Genomic DNA, 20039 nt, shown 5'->3' with positions numbered 1-20039 from the left:
TCCAATAATTCTGAATGTAACACTTCTTGGAAAAACACGCCTCCATGTTATCAGAGTGCAGGCACCTTTTCCACCCCGGCCCATGACTTGAAATCTGCAGAGGAAAAGGCCACAAATTAGGTACTCCTTTTAGGGCAGGACTCCAAACCAGATACCCACGCTCTGCCAAATGCTTTGTATTTTCCTTCTTCTCCAAGGCAGAGACTTCAGATATTCTGGGATTCAGATAGGGAATGAACATTTCAAACCAGAGCCAGCTACCATGGCTGCTGTGCAGCACAACAGAATCAATGAAAGAGACCCGTGTCAACAAGGTAAGACAAAGAACTCTCAAAAGGTGCCCTCTGCACATGGCCACTGTAGTATGTATGTACACATCACACACACACACACACACACACACACACATACATATAAACACATGCATACACACATGCATACACACATGCATAAATATAAGTAAATACATATTTTGCAAATAAAACACCTTCCCTCATTGCTATGAAAAAATTTGATTCTAAAGGTAATAACAATAACTTAAGCATAAGCCCAGTCTTTAGTATATTGTGAGCATGTAAAAGATGGAAATACCAACTCCAGACAGAGCTAAGGGCTGAGCTAAGTGAGAAACGTCCCCTATACCTCTGTTCTACAATGTTGCGACTGATCTTATCTGTCTTAGATAAATAAGTGTCAACACAATTTCATGACTGTGGTAGCTAATCTTGTCAACTTGATGAACTTGGGAAGAGGGAACCTCAACAGAAAACCTGCCTCCGTCAGAATGGCCCACGACCCTGTCCATGGATCATTTTCCTGATTGATAACTGATGGAAGAAGATTTAGCCCCCTGTGGGTGGTGCCATCCCTGGCCAAGTGTTTCTGGGGTGTATACAAAAGATAGCTGAGCAAACCACAGAGAACATGCCAGTAAGTGCCATTTCTCCATGGCTACTGACTGCTTCAATTCCTGCCTTTCTTGATTGAATTCCTCCCTTGGCTTCTCTCAGTGATGGATTTGGTTGAGAAGTGTAGCCTAAATCAACCCTATCTTCCTCAAGTTGCTTTTGTTCGTGGTGCTTATCACTGCAATAGAATGCAAACGAGGTTACCTTGATTATAATTTTCCATCCCTAATTCCTGCATTATTAAATTAAGTGAAATCCTAAACAAGGCCATACATTATTTTAAGATCCTGTGGTTCTCTAAGACAGTTTTTATGAACCTTCACATATTGATAGATATCAAACTCTTCCATCCCGCAATCAGACCACTTGAAGTTCCCCAGAGCAACCAGTAGGGGGTGGTCTATGAATGTCTAACATTTCCCTAGTCATATACAAATACCAAATACAACTGTGGATGTAAAGGTGTGCCATCCAGCCAGGTCCATGTTTTCTGTGGGTCTGTGGTGTTCAATGCAATGCAAAAGTACATTCCATCATTTATTTTACTCTGGATGAAATCCAGAGAAAGGAGACCCAGAGGAAAGCAGCTGAGAGTCAGCTACAAAAACACTTCTGATTTCTTTTGTCCAAACCTAAAAAGATTTTGGTGCTCATCTTTCCAGCCAGGAAAGTTATAAGAAGTCTTCTGTTTATTTAGGAGAAGAAATCTATATTTTGAGATTTTTCCCAACTGTGTGACTCTCCTCTACATTATTTGATAGAATTGAGGTGGATACAAATAGCAGTCTACAAAATTGTACAAAGAAGACCAAATGGCTCAGTTAAGAGCACTGGCTGCTCTTCCAGAGATCCTGAGTTCAATTCCCAGGAGCCACATGGTGGGTCACAGCATCATTAAGGGGATCTGACGCCCTCTTCTGGCATGTAGGTGTACAGGCAGACAGAGCAATATTACATAATTTGGGAGGGAGGGAGGGATGGGGGAGGGAAAGAAGGAGGGATGGGGAAGAGAGGGAGGGAACCAAAAGAAAAGACAGGTGACCCCAAACTATACACCTATTTTGACTAAAAACAATCTTCCTGCTGACCAAGATTCTAGACATACCGGCAGGAATTGGCAGTGTTTTGTATTTTATTTATTTCATTACAAGTTTTTGAGACAGGTTCTCTTTCACTGTATATAGCAGGCTAGCTTACCTACCTCATCCTTTTGCCACAGTTTCTCAAATGCTGGGATTGTAGGTGAACACTTGCATATCTAGCTAAATTGGGAAAGTTTTGATTTGTCACTCACAACTCCTCTCATCCTCCAAGTAGGAGGACATTATTGATAATAAATTTTTCTAAGAACCTGACTTCACCACGTACCAGTACAGTACAGACACACAACCAGCTTATGCCCCTGAAGAAACTGTGTAATATGCCCTGAGGCTATGGGAAAATTCTGTCTCACAAGTTTAATCCTAGGGCTAAATGAGATGATAGGTGTGAATTGCATGGCATGGTGCCTAGCATGTGATAGGCATTCAACAAATGACAGTAATTAACAGCAGAATAATTACATTACATGAAATGCACCCACATCTTCCTGTTTAGAAGGGATTTCATCAGATCAACTCTTACCAATTCTGCCTTGTCTTTGGTCATCAAGAGATGTGATTTCTTTACTGCAGAGGATATTTCACTATTAACCCAGGACTTAAAGTTTGTGTAAAACTTGTAGCATTTCCCTTGTTTCTGCAACCAATAATCAGGACAGGATTATCCTAGAAGGAAAAAAGAAAACCAATATGGGAAGGAATAGAAATAAGAAAGAAGTTTTAAGACCAAAAGCAATTGTTGCATTAAGTTTTAACCCTTAAAAGAAAAAAAAATGTCCCCACAGAGATGGCTCAGCAGTTAAAGGAGAACACTTGCTGCTCCTGCAGAGGACCCAGATTCAGTGCCCACCACCCATGTGTCAGCTGTAACTCCAGTTCCAGGGGAGGGGATCCAATACCCTTTACGGCCTATGTAGACACTACACTCATGTGGTGCATAGGCATGTAGGCAAAAAAATTCATACAAATAAAATAAGAGTAGATATTTTAAAAAACAAGAGAGTAATGAGACTGCCTCCCTGCTTTCCTGCTAATAAGCAGTCCTTAGAAGAGGCAAGTACTAACACACTCACAGTTAGTATTCATGGAATGACTACTATATATGAAGTCTTTCCCAAATTCCGAAAGCCTGAGAGTATATGAAATGTTTTCCTTACCAAAACTCAAGACAGGTTTAAACTTAATAACCTCATATTCCTCATTGTGTAAATAAAGGCAGTAAAGATAAAGTTAATAAAATACAGAGAAACTGAAGTCTAGCTGATGCAGGGTCTCACAGCTGATCAGTGGTGGGTGGGGAGAAAATTAAAGCAACATTGATGAATTTAGACAGACTGCAGAAGAGATCAACAAGGGCTTCCAAGGCACCAAAGGGTAAATACTCCCAGAAGCTGATCCCTGATTCATGGTCCCTGTCTGTCCTTAACAAACTGTTCCAAAGCAGTGGTCAGAGGATAAAGTGTCTCGTCTACCATCTGAATAATATGATATGATAAATATGATATGAATAATATGATAATTTCAATCTTTATTTACTTATTTAGTGTGTGTGTGTGTGTGTGTGTGTGTGTGCTTGCATGCACACATACTCCACAACCCACATATGGAGGAGTTGGTTCCCACATTCACCATGTGGATCTCAGGGATGGGACTTAGTTTGTAAGACTATGTGACGATTGTCTTACCTGCTGAACCATGGGGCCAGCCCCAAAAGAATAATTTTTAAGAGTAGACTTCTTTAAAAAATATTTTAATCTTTTTACAATAGACACAGTCTTTGAGGTTTTGAAGTCATGACCCACAAGCATTTAAAAGGAGACACGTGGGATGAAAAGCGGTGAGGAAACAGTTATGTTTCAAAATTCTCTTTCAATACAGAAAAATATGTCTCCTCCCAAACACTGCTGGAGCCTCATACAATTGTGAAGCTTCAGAAGCCACTAGATTTATCTCCATGAGAAGAAAACAATCACACTAAAATAAACCAATATTAAGAAATAGGAATAGGGACCTGAGAGATGTCTCAGCTGTTAAGAGCATTGCCTGCTCTTCCAGATCCTAAATTCAATTCCCCGCAACCACATGGTGGCTCACAACCATCTGTAATGGGATCTGATGCCCTCTACTGGCACGCAGGTGTACATGCAGATAGAGCACTCAGATAAAAGAAATGAGTATAAGTGTTTTAACTGAAATTCGTATTCTTTAAACTGCAAATACATTCATTTTAGATACTTTTATCATATAAATTATTTTAATTATTTTAATTATTCACAAATATTTTCGAAGTCTTGGTACATATATCAAAGAGGATTAATATAAAATGTAATCTACAAAAATTTTACATAACTTCTCACAAAAGCTAGCCATTGAGACTGGGACTCTGTTCTTAAAGAAATGCAGAAATGTATTTGTTGGTCTTGTTTTTGTTTGTGAGACAAGATCTCCCTGTGTATTTCAGGCTGGCACAGAACATTTGGTGATTCTCCTGCCTCAGTCTTTTGAATACGGAATAAATCTGTAGCTGTCATAAAGGGTTTAGGGGAGCAGCAAACATGCCTCAGTGGGTGACAGAGCCTGTCACTAAGTCTGCCAATCTCAAAAAAAGAAAAATTCCCACAGGTTCAGACCTCCTCAAGCACACCTCAGCACATGCATCCACAAACACATATATACATGCCACAAACTTGTTTTTAAATTAAATAAAATAAGGAGTTTTCTTCCTCCCCCAGTCTCAGGAAGCAAGGGCAGGCAGTTAGCGAGCTAGTCCCTTCTTTTGATAGCTCCCATGTGCACTCTTAGAACTTTTGTGAATTTGTCTTTTGCCTGCTTAATTTTCTTGATTCTAATATCAAAAGCTGAAAGGATATAGGAGATTTCCCTTCTCAAAGTGCAGTGTCGTGAGCCACTTACCTGTGGAGTTCATTCTATCCTGTTGTTTATCCATACAGCTATATCTGGATAAGTTATTACCAAGTATCCCCTCATTATGCTTATGACTTGAGGAATATATGCTCAGATGACTTACTGAGAAGTAAAAAATCATAATGTTAATTATATTTCTGTACATGCAAGCCTACGCCCCTTTGTTTTAATAAAATTGCTACTGGATAAACAAACCACTTGTCAGGAAGGGATCTGGTCAATAATATCTCCTTTTACAAAGGACATGTGAATTGAGAAATGAGGTTTCTCCTTACCAAGACTTTTATAATGGCACAAAATAACATTATATTGAATCAAGATAAATAAAACTTTTCTTTGCCTATATTAAAGATTAAGACAGTCAGTTAACTTTTCTTTATATTTATTAAAATCTCCTAATGTGGTAGATCAGAATTTTATGTGAGCTTAAGCTAGTCATAGGATCATTAAACTGATCAGTGTCCTAATATATACCAAAAGGAAATCACTTCACAAACTCTTAGGGTTCTCTTGCGACTTAAACATACTATATGTTTACCACATTTACCACAATTCCTAATTCATTTGTGTGCTTTTGATTTCAGCAATAGATCTTAAATCTAATTTGGACCTAACTTTTCAACCAGCTGATAAGTTTTGTCTCAAACATCAAACCATCAAACTTTGTAATATACTTAAAGGATGAGGCAGGTTTCCATAAAACTTGAGTTCTCTCACTAAAATCTGTAACTTGATCTCCTAGAAGAGTTATGACCAAATTTACATATTTACTGATTAGTTAAAATTAAGGCAGGGTAGATTTACAAATTGTCATATACATAGGATACCATTAGTGATCACAATTGGGCCATTTCATGTCAACAGAAGTAAAATAATGATAGGAACTGTGTAGGGTACCATGTAAAGCAGCTCTGTAACTTTGGAGAAAGCCAAGGTAGTTCCTCAGGAAATACTTTGGTCTCCATATCCGGGCAGTTAGCTTTCAAAGTATTCACTGTGGGCGACTAGTCCTATTACTGTGGCCACCAAGAAAACCACTCCAGTGCTGGCCAGTCTCAGAGCTGTCCGATGCAACCTTGGACACTTGGAGTGATCTGTAATGATTAAATGTTCTTCTATAGCATTCAAACATCTTAATATACTTGTAAATGTGTCAGAACTGCAGAAAATCCTGAGAGTACATGTTGGACATAACCCTGTGGCCATCAGTCAGATAGGGCCACACCCCAGGCCCCTAGTGTTCTGCCTGAACTCCACCCCCACAGTCACTTGGTTGCAGTCAGGTAGCCTGGCTCACTATAAGAGGGGCTGCATGACCCCACCATGCTCTCTCTCTCTCTCTCTCTCTCTCTCTCTCTCTCTCTCTCTCTCTCTCTCTCTCCTCTCTTTTGTCCTTCTCTCTTACCCTCTCTTCTTTCTTTCAGCCTCTTTCCACGTGGTCATGGCCAACTCTCACCTCTCTATCCCTTCTTTTCTCTTTACTTTTCTATCTCTTTTCTTTCCCCTACTTTTTTATAATAAAGCTTTAAAATCATGGGCTCTCTTTTTTGTATCAAAACCCTCTGTGATGGAAGCAGTGGAACAGGCCTCACAGCATTCCCAGCAGACATAAAGGAACAAGAACTCCCCTGCCTGCCTGGGCTTCCTCCTCAGGTACTAGGGCCTCTGCCCCACAGGATCAAGAACTGATCAACGACTCTATCCCCCTAGCTGAGTTGCCTCCCTCTACAGGTACAGGGGTCCGCTCTGCTCCCCAGGCCTATAGTTAGACACCATCTTAAGACAGGAAAGGAGCCTATAATCTGTTAAGTGGTGACGTAAATGGGCATGGTGGCTCACATGCTATAAATCCAGCATTCAGGAGGTTCAGGCAGGAGCTTTGTCATGTGTTCATGCCCAGCCTGGGATAGCAGAGTGAGCCTCTGTCTCAAGAAACAAGCAAAAAAAGTCCCCAGTCAAGATTATCTGAGATAAGCATAAACTTAATTGTCTTGAAAAATGGATTTACTGAGTCTAAGAGATTGAAATGGTTTATTTGCCATCATCATATAGTCTTCTTATGCTGGTAATTCCAGCCTAATATCACACTTCACAGAGTAGATTGAGTTGTTTAGCTTCCATGTGCATATTAACTAACTTACTCAGTCAGTATTCAAAAGAATTGAGTCGAAGGAAGAAACACACAAGTAGTGTTGAAATAATTGAGTGAAAAGTAAAAATAAAACACCAATTGTCTGAGGAGGTACATGAGCAAAACTCATTTTAATCATCTTCTCAAAACAAAACACATTTGTATTGACTGATAAAACAAACCCGGGTGCTAATTATTATAATTGTGTGTTTTTATTAGATATATTCTTTATTTACATTTCAAATGTTGACCCTTTCCTGCCCCCCCCCCCAGAAAATGCCCTAACCTATTCCCCCTCCCCACGTTCACCAATCCACCAACTCCCACTTCCCTGTCCTGGCATTCCTCTATACTGGGGCATCTAGTCTTCTCAGAATCAAGGGCCTCCCCTCCCTTTGATGTCCAACAAGGCCATCTTGTGCAGCAAATGCATCTGGAGCCATGGGTCCCCCCCTCCATGTACTCTTTGGTTGGTGGTTTCATCCCTGGGAGCTCTGCGGGTACTGAGTGGTTCAAATTGTTGTTCCTCCTATGGCCCTGAAGATCCCTTCAGCTCCTTGAGTCCTTTCTCTAGCTCCTACATTGGGGACCCTGTGCTCAGTTCAATGGTTGGCTGAGAGTGTCCCCCTCTGTATTTGTGATGTACTAGCAGAGCCTCCCAGATGACAGCTATATCAGGATCCTGTCAGTAATCACTTGTTGGCATCCACAATAGTGTCTGGGTTTTGTAACTGTATATGGGATAGATCCCTAGGAGGGGCAGTTTCTGGATGGTCGTTTCTTTAGTCTCTGCTCCACACTTTGTCTCTGTAGTTCCTCCCATGGGTATTTTGTTCCCCATTCTGAGAAGGACCAGAGTACGCATACTTTGTTCTTCCTTCTTCTTGAGCTTCATTTGGTCTGTGAATTGTGTCTTGGGTATTCTGAGCTTCTGGGCTAATATCCACTTACAATACCTTGTGTGTTCTTTTGTGATTGAGTCAACTCACTCAGGATATTTTCTAGTTCCATCCATTTGCTTAAAAATTCCATGAATTCGATCAATAGGGCGGCGGCGGCGGCAGCAGCGGCAGCAGCGGCAGCAGTGGCTGCTCCAGCTGAAGGGCCATCAGCAGTGGAACCAAGGCATCACAGGGACCAGTTAGGCCCTGCGCCCACGACCACTGACCTTCGCTGACCAGCCGGGCAGCAAGCAGCTGCAGTTGTGCGGCGCCTTTCCTGCACGGAGGCCACTTCAGAACTCGGCCTCCCACCAGTCAGGAGAGGTGCATCTATCTTGGTTCCGGACTCCGGGGAACGGACAGACTGAGGTACACAAACATAATCCGAGGCCAACACCGCGGTGGTCTGAGCCCGACGGGCGTTGGCCTGCACCCAGGCCCTGGGCGGGTCGGGGGGCCATCGGGGTGCCAACCCAGCCAGGAGGTTTTTTGCCCAGGCCTGTGAGCGCGCCGCTGCCATTTTGTCTGCAGGACGACAGAGAGCTCAGGCGGGCAGACCTGTAACAGGCATAGCCTAAGGCTAACAAAGCGGGGGTCCAGGCCCCAAAAGGCACAGGACTGACCCCAAGAACTGGGCGGCTTGGTGGGCCATCTGTGAGTCAACCCGCCCAGGCGATTGTTAGCAAAGCAGACTCTCCCGGCGCTTTCAGGGAGCGCGGGCGCGCACGCCTGCCCGCCATCCTAGTCACCTGGCAGACCCAATTAACAGTCATAGCCCTAGGGGAACTTTGCTCGGACCTTGGCCTCCCAGGCTTTTGCCTGGACTCAGGGACTGGGCGGCCAGGCTAACCTTGTGTGCGACAGCCCGGTTGGCGGAGCGGCTGCCCAGCGGAGTGAGCGGAACACAGGGGAGGTCACAGTAGCATACACTGTCGGCACTCCCTGGGGGTGCACACAGGCCCCATCTGGTCCACAGACACAATCTGGGGCAAGGCCTCAGGCAGAAGCCCTTAGCTCTACTCTCTCCGCTTCCGGATCCAGATCAGTCTGGGCGGCAGCATTACATCTCCAAGTCCTGCAAGTGGCTAGCTGGGCTTCCGGGCAGCCAGCTGGGAGAAGTCAGTGTGCTCCAGTGAATCCAGCAGGCCCCAGCGGGAGCCTTCGGGTGCCTGCTTTGGGATAGGAACAGCCTGGGCAGCAGCACACTGTCTACAAGCAGTGCAGGAGGTAAGCTGTGCACCAGAGGCCAACTGGGAAGGGGCAGCTTGCACTGGTGAGTCCAGCACTGACAAGATAAACTAACACCAGTGAGAACTAGATGGCAAAAGGCAAACGCAGGAACGTCACTAACAGAAATCAAGGCAATATGGCAACATCTGAACCCAATTCTCCTCTACTAACATGTCCTGGATACCCCATCACACCAGTAAAACAAGATTTGGATTTAAAATCACTGGTCATGATGCTGGTACAGGAACACATGAAGGACATACATAAAGAAATTCAGGAGAAAATGGATCAAAAGTTAGAAGCCCTTGCAAGGGAAACACAAAAATCATTGAAAGAAATCCAGGAGAATACAAAAGCCAACAAGGAGGAAATGCAAAAAACACTTAAAGAAATACAGGAGAACTTTGGTCAACAGGCTGAGATCATGAAAGACGAAATACAAAAATCTCTTAAAGAAATACAGGAGAACTTTGGTCAACAGGCTGAGGTCATGAAAGACGAAACACAAAAATCTCTTAAAGAATTACAGGAAAACACAAACATGCAAGTGAAGGAGCTAAGCAAAACCATCCAGGATCTAGAATCAGAAGTAGAAACAACTAAGAAAACTCAAAGGGAGACAACTTTGGAGATAGAAAGCCTTGGGAAGAAATCGGGGGACAGAGATGCAAATATCAACAACAGAATACAAGAGATAGAAGAAAGAATCTCAGATGCTGAAGATTCCATAGAAACCATGGACTCAACAGTTAAAGAAAATGCAAAATGCAAAAAGCTTGTAACCCAAAATATCCAGGAAATCCAGGACACAATGAGAAGACCAAACCTAAGGATTATAGGCATAGATGAGAGTGAAGATTTACAACTTAAAGGGCCAGCAAACATCTTCAATAAAATTATGGAAGAAAACTTCCCTAACCTAAGAGAGAGATGCCCATGAATATACAAGAAGCCTACAGAACTCCAAACAGACTGGACCAGAACAGAAATACTTCCCGTCACATAATAATCAAAACACCAAATGTTCTAAACAAAGAAAGAATACTAAAGGCAGTAAGAGAAAAAGGCCAAGTAACATATAAAGGAAGACCTATCAGAATCACAGCAGACTTTTCACCTGAGACTATGAAGGCTAGAAGGTCCTGGGCAGATCTCATGCAGACTCTAAGAGAACACAAATGCCAACCAAAACTACTATATCCAGCAAAACTCTCAATCACCATAGATGGAGAAACTAAGATATTTCATGACAAAACCAAGTTTACCCAATATCTATCCACAAACCCGGGCCTGGAAAAAACAAGATAGTAACCCTTCATCAAACCCAAAAGAAGTTAAGCATTCAAATTTAAAAAATAACGTCAAAAATGATAGGAAGTAACAATCACTATTCCTTAATATCTCTTAACATCAATGGACTTAATGCCCCAATAAAAAGACACAGACTAACTGAATGGATACGTAAACAGGACCTTACATTTTGCTGCTTACAGGAAACACACCTCAGGGTCAAAGACAAACACTACCTTAGAGTAAAAGTCTGGAAGACAATTTTACAAGCAAATGGTCTCAGGAAACAAGCTGGAGTAGCCATTTTAATATCAGATAAAATTGACTTTCAACCCAAAGTCATCAAAAGAGACCCTGAGGGACACTTCTTGCTGGTCAAAGGAAAAATACAAAAAGAAGAACTGTCAATCCTGAACATCTATGCCCCAAATGCAAAGGCACCCTCTTTCGTAAAAGAAACTTTATTAAAACTAAAAGCACACATTGCACCTAACACAATAATTGTGGGTGACTTCAACACTGCACTTTCCTCAATGGACCGATCAGGAAAACAGAAACTAAACAGGGACACAATGAAACTAATTGAAGCTTTGGACCAATTAGAATTAACAGATATATATAGAACATTCTATCCTAAAACAAAAGAATATACCTTTTTCTCAGCACCTCATGGTACCTTCTCCAAAATCGACCATATAATTGGTCACAAGACAGACCTCAACAAATATAAGAAGATCGAACTAATCCCATGCCTCCTATCTGATCACTATGGAGTAAAAGTGGTCTTCAATAGCAACAGATACAACAGAATGCCCACATACACGTGGAAACTGAACAATCCTCTACTCAATGATACCTTGGTCAAGGAAGAAATAAAAAAAGAAATTAAAGACTTTTTAGAACACAATGAAAATGAAAACACAACATACCCAAATCTATGGGACACAATGAAAGCAGTGCTAAGAGGAAAACTCATAGCCCTGAGTGCCTCCAAAAAGAAAATGGAGAGAGCATACATTACCAGATTAATGACACACCTGAAAGCCCTAGAACAAAAAGAAGCTATTTCGCCCAGGAGGAGTAGAAGGCAGGAAATCATCAAACTCAGGGCCGAAATCAATCAAGTAGAAACAAAGAGAACCATACAAAAAAATCAACAATACCAGGAGCTGGTTCTTTGAGAAAATCAACAAGATAGATAAACCCTTAGCCAGACTGACCAAAGGGCACAGAGAAAGTATCCAAATTAACAAACTTAGAAATGAAAAGGGAGATATAACAACGGAAACTGAGGAAATCCAAAAAATCATCAGATCCTACTACAAGAGCCTATACTCAACACAACTGGAGAATCTGGAGGAAATGGACAATTTCCTTGACAGATACCAAATACCAAAATTAACTCAGGACCAACTAGACCATCTAAACAGTCCCATAATGCCTAAAGAAATAGAAGGAGTCATAGAAAGTCTTCCAACCAAAAAAAGCACAGGACCAGATGGCTTCAGTGCAGAATTCTACCAGACCTTCAAAGAAGAGTTAACACCAATACTTTTCAAACTATTCCACAAAATAGAAACAGAAGAAACACTACCCAATTCCTTCTACGAAGCCACAATTACGCTGATACCAAAGCCACACAAAGATCCAACAAAGAAAGAAAACTTCAGACCAATTTCCCTTATGAACATCGATGCAAAAATACTCAATAAAATTCTTGCCAACCGAATCCAAGAACACATCAAAATGATCATCCACCATGATCAAGTAGGCTTCATCCCGGGAATGCAGGGTTGGTTCAATATATGGAAATCCATCAATACAATCCACTACATAAACAGACTCAAAGAACAAAACCACATGGTCATTTCATTGGATGCTGAAAAAGCATTTGACAAAAATTCAGCATCCCTTCATGCTTAAAGTCTTGGAGAGAACAGGAATTCAAGGCCCATACCTAAACATAGTAAAAGCAATATACAGCAAACCGGTAGCCAGCATCAAACTAAATGGAGAGAAACTTGAAGCAATCCCACTGAAATCAGGGACCAGACAAGGCTGCCCCCTTTCTCCTTATCTTTTCAATATTGTACTTGAGGTACTAGCTCGGGCAATTCGACAACATAAGGAGGTCAAAGGGATACAAATTGGAAAGGAAGAAGTCAAACTATCATTATTTGCAGACGACATGATCGTCTACCTAAGTGACCCAAAGAACTCCACTAGAGAGCTCCTACAGCTGATAAACAACTTCAGCAAAGTGGCAGGTTATAAAATCAACTCAAGCAAATCAGTGGCCTTCCTATACTCAAAGGATAAGCAGGCTGAGAAAGAAATTAGGGAAATGACCCCCTTCACAATAGCCACAAACAGTATAAAGTATCTTGGGGTGACTCTTACCAAACATGTGAAAGATCTGTATGACAAGAACTTCAAGACTCTGAAGAAGGAAATGGAAGAAGACCTCAAAAAATGGGAAAACCTCCCATGCTCATGGATCGGTAGAATCAATATAGTTAAAATGGCCATTCTGCCTAAAGCACTATACAGATTCAATGCAATACTCATCAAAATCCCAACTCAATTCTTCACAGAGTTAGAAAGAGCAATTATCAAATTCATCTGGAACAACAAAAAACCCAGGATAGCTAAAACTATTCTCAGCAACAAAAGGAAATCTGGGGGAATCAGTATCCCTGACCTCAAGCAATACTACAGAGCAATAGTGTTAAAAACTGCATGGTATTGGTACAGTGACAGGCAGGAGGATCAATGGAACAGGATTGAAGATCCAGAAATGAACCCACACACCTATGGCCACTTGATCCTCGACAAAGAGGCTGAAAACATCCAATGGAAAAAAGATAGCCTTTTCAACAAATGGTGCTGGTTCAACTGGAGGTCAGCATGCAGAAGAATGCGAATTGATCCATCCTTGTCTCCTTGTACTAAGCTCAAATCCAAATGGATCAAGGACCTCCACATAAAGCCAGACACTCTGAAGCTAATAGAAAAGAAACTGGGGAAGACCCTTGAGGACATCGGCACAGGGAGAAAGTTTCTGCACAGAACACCAATAGCGAATGCTCTAAGAGCAAGAATTGACAAATGGGACCTCATAAAATTACAAAGTTTCTGTAAGGCAAAGGACACCATCAAGAGGACAAATCGGCAACCAACAAATTGGGAAAAGATCTTCACCAATCCTACATCAGATAGAGGGCTAATATCCAATATATATAAAGAACTCAAGAAGTTAGACTCCAGAAAACCAAACAACCCTATTAAAAAATGGGGTACAGAGTTAAACAAAGAATTCTCGCCTGAAGAACTTCGGATGGTGGAGAAGCATCTTAAAAAATGCTCAACTTCATTAGTCATTAGGGAAATGCAAATCAAAACAACCCTAAGATTTCATCTTACACCAGTTAGAATGGCTAAGATTAAAAATTCAGGAGACAGCAGGTGTTGGAGAGGGCGTGGAGAAAGAGGAACACTCCTCCACTGCTGGTAGGGTTGCAAATTGGTACAACCACTCTGGAAATCAGTCTGGCGGTTCCTCCGAAAACTGGGCACCTTACTTCCAGAAGATCCTGCTATACCACTCCTGGGCATATACCCAGAAGACTCCCCACCATGTAATAAGGATACATGTTCTACTATGTTCATAGCAGCCCTATTTGTAATTGCCAGATGCTGGAAAGAACCCAGGTATCCCTCAACAGAAGAGTGGATGCAAAAAATGTGGTATATCTACACAATGGAGTACTATTCAGCCATTAGAAACAATGAATTCATGAAATTCTTAGGCAAATGGATGGAGCTAGAGAATATCATACTAAGTGAGGTAACTCAGACTCAAAAGGTGAATCATGGTATGCAGTCACTAATAAGTGGATATTAACCTAGAAAACTGGAATACCCAAAACATAATCCACACATTAAATGAGATACAAGAAGAAAGGAGGAGTGGCCCCTGGTTCTGGAAAGACTCAGTGAAACAGTATTCAGCAAAACCAGAACCGGGAAGTGGGAAGGGGTGGGTGGGAGGACAGGGGAAGAGAAGGGGGTTTGCGGGACTTTCGGGGAGTGGGGGGGGGGCTAGAAAAGGGGAAATCATTTGAAATGTAAATAAATTATATCGAATAAAAAAAATAATAGAGAAAAAAAAATTCCATGAATTCATTGTTTTTAATAGCTGAGTAGAATTCCATTGTGTAAATGTACCACACTTTCTGTATTCATACTTCTGTTGGGGGGACATTTGGTTTCTTTCCAGCTTCTGGCTATTATAAATAAGGCTGCTATGAACACAGTGGAGTATGTGTCCTTATTACATGTTAGAGAATCCTCTGGGTATATGCCCAGGAGAACTATTGTCCCTTCCCCCCACAGCATTTAGCTGTGACCCTCCTGGCTGGCAACCCCCCCTCCCCCTGAGTTATCTCTGGCCTATTCTAGCTGAGACATTCCTGGCCTACAGCCTCCACCCTTCCCCTCCGGCCCTTGTTCCTTTGGGAACAATACAGCCACTTTCACCTTAACTACCAAGGCCGCCTCAGGGCAGTTTCACCTGGAGACCAGCAGAAAACTGAGTGACTGGAAGCAGGCAACCACCAAGAAGAAGATCCAACGAATTCACGGCCATTTGGGGGTGGGTGGTTTTCCAAAGACTATAAATATTGGCTAAATAATAGTAAAGTCAGTCTCTATGGGCAACTGTCCTCTTGGCTCATTTCTCTTTCGTCCCCTTCCCGTTACCCCCAGAATTCTCTTCCAGGTATTCTGGTTCGCATGTGGCCGCGGGCGGCTACAAACTATAAAACTTTAAGGCTGCTTGTGAGAAACTATTAAATTAACACATTTGTTTTCTTTAATCAGGAAAAAGAGCCTTGAGAAAGAAATCACCAAAAAAGCTTTATTATAAAGCTTACATAGGATCTGGGAAAAGTGGAGGGTTTTTTTAATCAGAGGGGGTATTTGATGGAGCTAGTTCTGTGTTGTAGGCTCAGGCAAGTGTTTACTTTCCCTGTTTATGGCTGCTACCATGGAAGACAAGACTTGAGAAACTAAAGGTTTGGGTTTTGTTTTCCCACTGAGTATAGTCAGTGCTGCCACTGTGTGCATGGGCTTAGGGTCGTGTTCTGGAATACAAATGTCCTCTTAGGGACTGTATCCTCGAATAAAACCAACTCTCTCACTCCTAGCAACCATCAGCTGTCAGGGACCCCCCAGATGACAATGGAACTCCATGCCCAAATCCCCCCACCATGCCAGTACTTTGTCTGACTTGAGCTTTTGAAGGTTCTGTTCAGGCTACCACAAATGGCATGAGTTCATATGTGCAACTGTCCTGCTGTGTCTAGAAGATGGTGTTTCATTGTAGTTATTCACCATCACTGGCTCTGCAGTCATTCTCTCCCCTCTTTTGTGATGATGGTGGAGCCTCGGTTAGGGATGGGATGAGATGCTGATGTCCCACTTAGGGCCAAGTACTTCATAGTCTCTTATTCTCTACATCTTGTGGGTGGTGCACACCTATAATCCCATCACTTGGGAGGTGGTACCAGGAGAATCCAAGGCTCAAAGTCATCTTCAGCCACATAGAGAGTTAGCAGTCAGCCTGGACTAAGGGGCAACCCTACCTCAGAGAACAGAGCACAACAAAAAAAGATTTTGTGAAAGTACTCTAAGTAAAGAACACTGAAAGCTACAGCTACATTATATAATATGTATTTGTGTGTGTGTGTGTGTGTGTGTAGTAATGTACATAGAGTCTGGTACTAGGCAGTTTCAGTTCATCTATCTACTGGGGGTTTGGAACTCAGCCAATAAGGAGGGACTAACACAACTGAAATACTGAAAACACTGTCTGAACTCATGAGATGCTTCTCCTTGGATGCCACACCTTTGATCCAAAATGGATATCATTGTAGACAGCAGTGAATGGAAGAATCATGTCATTAGCACTAAAAGTCACAATTAGCACAAAACAGCATCAAAATGTCTTTTGATTAAAAGAAGATCCTCCTTAGAGATGCTTTGACTCCCTTCCTGGAACAGAACATACTATTTACTTTTAGACATCACCCAGGGACTGTCATCCCATTTTCACATCTATCAAGTTTGCTTAAGCCAATGCCTCTTGTGCATAATGTGTACATAAGCATTATCTTTTCAGTCCTGCTTTATCAAAGCAAACAGTTGAACCCAATGGAGAATTCTTCTCATAGAATTCTGCTTTAAGACATTGGAGAAAGGCTTCTTTCTGCAGCCAGCCCTCTGCTTGAATCCAATTGTTCTTGTTAGTTGAAACCACCTTTAACTGTTATTCCAGATGTCCTCAACTGACTTAAATGAGTTACAAGGTTTTTAACTTCACAGATGCCTGTCAGTGCCCATGTTCACACAAATTGGCCCTGAAACTCAGCTGTGCTGGGCTGATCCTTCTTGTCTTGACCCTGGTTGGGCTGAATGTCTTAGGTGAGGCCAGATTTTGTGCTTCAGAATCCTTCCTCTGCTTCCATCATAAATCTAGGTGCCTCTTCACATGATTTGGCCCCCTTGAGCCTGGGGGAGGGTTAATGACTTGAGTGAGTACAGGACAGTGTCCCATACCCAGTGAGAAATTTCACATTTCTTTCATGCTTCCAAATTCCTCTGAGACCCATTAGGGGCTATTGTACACAAAGGGCTCTCTAACAGACCCAAGCATACCAAAGATGGCGTCAGCAGATTTGGTCTTTTCCAGTTGCTCTCCCTTGCTAAACTATTAGATTATATTTTAAAGTTAGCCCACAAGGTCCATTCCCTTATTTAGCCACTTACTTATGCCTGATTCCATCCTGAGGCTGATCACCTAGGTCCAGCTACGAAAGCATTAAGGTCCATCAAGGTCCAGTTATCAAAATCCATTATTGGCTACCCTGACTAACATGCCAATCAGGACTTCCAAACTGACCCTAGCACAGACTTCCCCTTTTTCTCTTTAAAAATCCACTCTTGCAAAATCACCTGCTGCTATCTTACCTGATCCAGAGACAATCCTCCATCTTGTTCCTCTGGGATAATACATCTCCTTTGTGTTGAGAATTTGATGTCTGAGTGTGTTCTAGGCTGACTCCAAGCCATGACATCCCAACACACACACACAATACATATGCACCCAGAACCTAAAAAAATAAGTTATACTTGTGACAAAAGCAATACAAAGCAAACTAAAAGGCTTAAGTGTTTGGTTTATTTAACATGTCTATTTAACTCCAGTGGCACTAAGCTGTCTTCCATGGAGGGGTGTACTAATACTCATTCTGAAGATGAGGATTCAGGTGATGAGTGTGGGTAAGTTAAGAGTCTCTGTAAGGCCATTGGATAATATCTGACTAAACAGAGGTGAGAATGTTATGTGTTCTGTGTTTTTCTTCTTTGTTTATATATTCTTTCTCTACACTCCTCCCTCAGCCTAATTTCCTTACATTTTATTCTCAGTCCAGAAGTTCGGGTTTGTTGAAATAACTTGGTTTCCTAGAGTGAGAAATGGAACACACCTGTTACTCTATTCATTTAAGCATTAATCCTCTCTGTGTGTTTTCTCATTTACCAGTGGGAGTCTTAATACAAAAACCATCAGTAGAAAAAAATTCTCCATGTGTTTTCAAGGGAACCTGAACAAAACAAGAGGTAATTTCTGTGGCTTGTATTTTGCAAGAATAATAGCTGTTTCTCCATATTTACCAGGTGTCACATTAGCCAAGGCTTATGACAGCCATCTGCGAAGATGCTATATAACCATATCTTATGTAAGAGAAAAGTACTGCATAGAAACTTGTTGAGGGTCTTATGATTGGTTGTTGATAAGTCTAGTAACATCTTTGAAACTGTGTGATCTTGAAGCCTGAGATCTTAACCACTTGCCCACACTGCCTCAGGATGAGAGTACACTTGATCATTAACTTACGAAAACACTGTGTCAAACAGTTAACTTTGTCTAAAGTTAATTAATAGAAACAAGTGTATTCCTTGTTATTTACGTTTTTTGATATGTTATAACAGTAGTCTTGTTCCTGTACATATGAATAAAAGTAACTGCTATGTGTAACTGGATACACACAGCAGGAACACAGTAAAAATACACCATGCCTCCTTCTCAATTCAGAGAGTTCAGGAAATGGGGCCATTCTTATTGAGACCACTACAGGGAATGTTTGATTGTTTTAATAAACATGTTGAATAGTTAATTTTGTCTGAAGTTAATTAATATAAACAAAAATAAATCAAGTCTTTGTTACTTATATTTCTTCAATATGCCATAATAGTAATTTTGTTCCTGCACATGTTAATAAGTGTGTGCTAGTAGAACAACTACTGTGTGTAACTGGCTGTGGTGCAGCAAGAACAGGGTAGAAATACATCATGTTTTCCGCTTGCTTTAGATTGTCCAGCTAAGTTAAAGTGCCCACAAGACTAGCTTTCACACCAAGATAAGTACATTGATGTTTTTCTATTTTCTAACACTTGGAAGGAAGATCTAGATGACTATGATAGGAAAGGAATCATTTTGCTGCTCATTCAAGACCAAGAAAAACTGGTAAGCTGTTCAATAAAATAGAGACATGTGCACATTCTTCAAACGAAGTGGAGACTTTACATCATGGAAGCTCATAGTTTGAGAGACTAATTGGACATGTGGGCAATAACTGCATTTGTAAGGTATGCATTCTTTGGATCATAAATATGGGGCACAGTTTTCAAAGGATGGAAGAATTGCCTCTGTTATGGACAGATACAGGCAACCCTTGGGATAGGTTTCAGGAGTCTTGTAGAATATGAGTCACCAATACATAGACTCAGGGTTAAGTCCTCTCCTCTGTTTTGATTGTAGAGATTCATACTGGACTTAATACAGGAAAACAATTATTTATTTTGGATTGGATTAAATTACATATCCACAGACAAGAAATGGAAGCGGATAAATGGCTCAACTTTAAATTCTGATGTGTGAGTACGAGAGGAGCAACTTGAATATTCATTTCAGATCAGAACACTGTAGAGCTCTACCAATGATATATGAACAGTCTGAAAATATGATTCCAAAGTTGAAAATTTCCATGTATGAAAAGATACCAGCCTTTTATAAGGTTGTACGTATGTAGGTATGTGGAGACTAGACTACTTCCTTTGGAAAGGATGTGCATATTTTTTATTTAATTTTTTTTTACTTAATCACTTTACATCTTGCTCTCTGCCCCCCTCCATGTCAACCCTCCCATAATCCTTTCCCAGACTGACTCCCTTGTTCTCTGAGAGGGTGTAGGGCCCCCTGGGTATCCCCAGAATTTGCATTTTAAAAATTCCTACCTAGAGCCTATAGGTACATAGAACTTCTTTCTTTTTCCTCCCTTACACTTTATAAATGTTTCAAAATGTTTCTTAAATGGCACTGTTCATGCTGTGGTTCAGATGATCCATGCTGTGTTATGAGGCTGGTTTCCCAGTCACACCCAGCAGAGGAAGA

The 20039-nt window shown here is 41.4% G+C and overlaps 1 pseudogene; it reads left to right on the top strand.

The window, feature by feature from the left end:
* The first annotated feature begins 262 nt into the window (after nucleotides 1–262).
* On the top strand, nucleotides 263–19526 carry LOC127678127 (killer cell lectin-like receptor subfamily B member 1A; annotated as a pseudogene).
* The last annotated feature ends 513 nt before the right edge of the window (nucleotides 19527–20039 follow it).

The sequence above is a fragment of the Apodemus sylvaticus genome, chromosome 2 (genome assembly GCF_947179515.1).
Source record: "Apodemus sylvaticus chromosome 2, mApoSyl1.1, whole genome shotgun sequence".
In the NCBI taxonomy this organism is placed as follows: Eukaryota; Metazoa; Chordata; class Mammalia; order Rodentia; family Muridae; genus Apodemus; species Apodemus sylvaticus.
The sequence above is the reverse complement of the archived record's forward strand: the minus strand, read 5'-3'. Positions and strand labels throughout refer to the sequence as shown.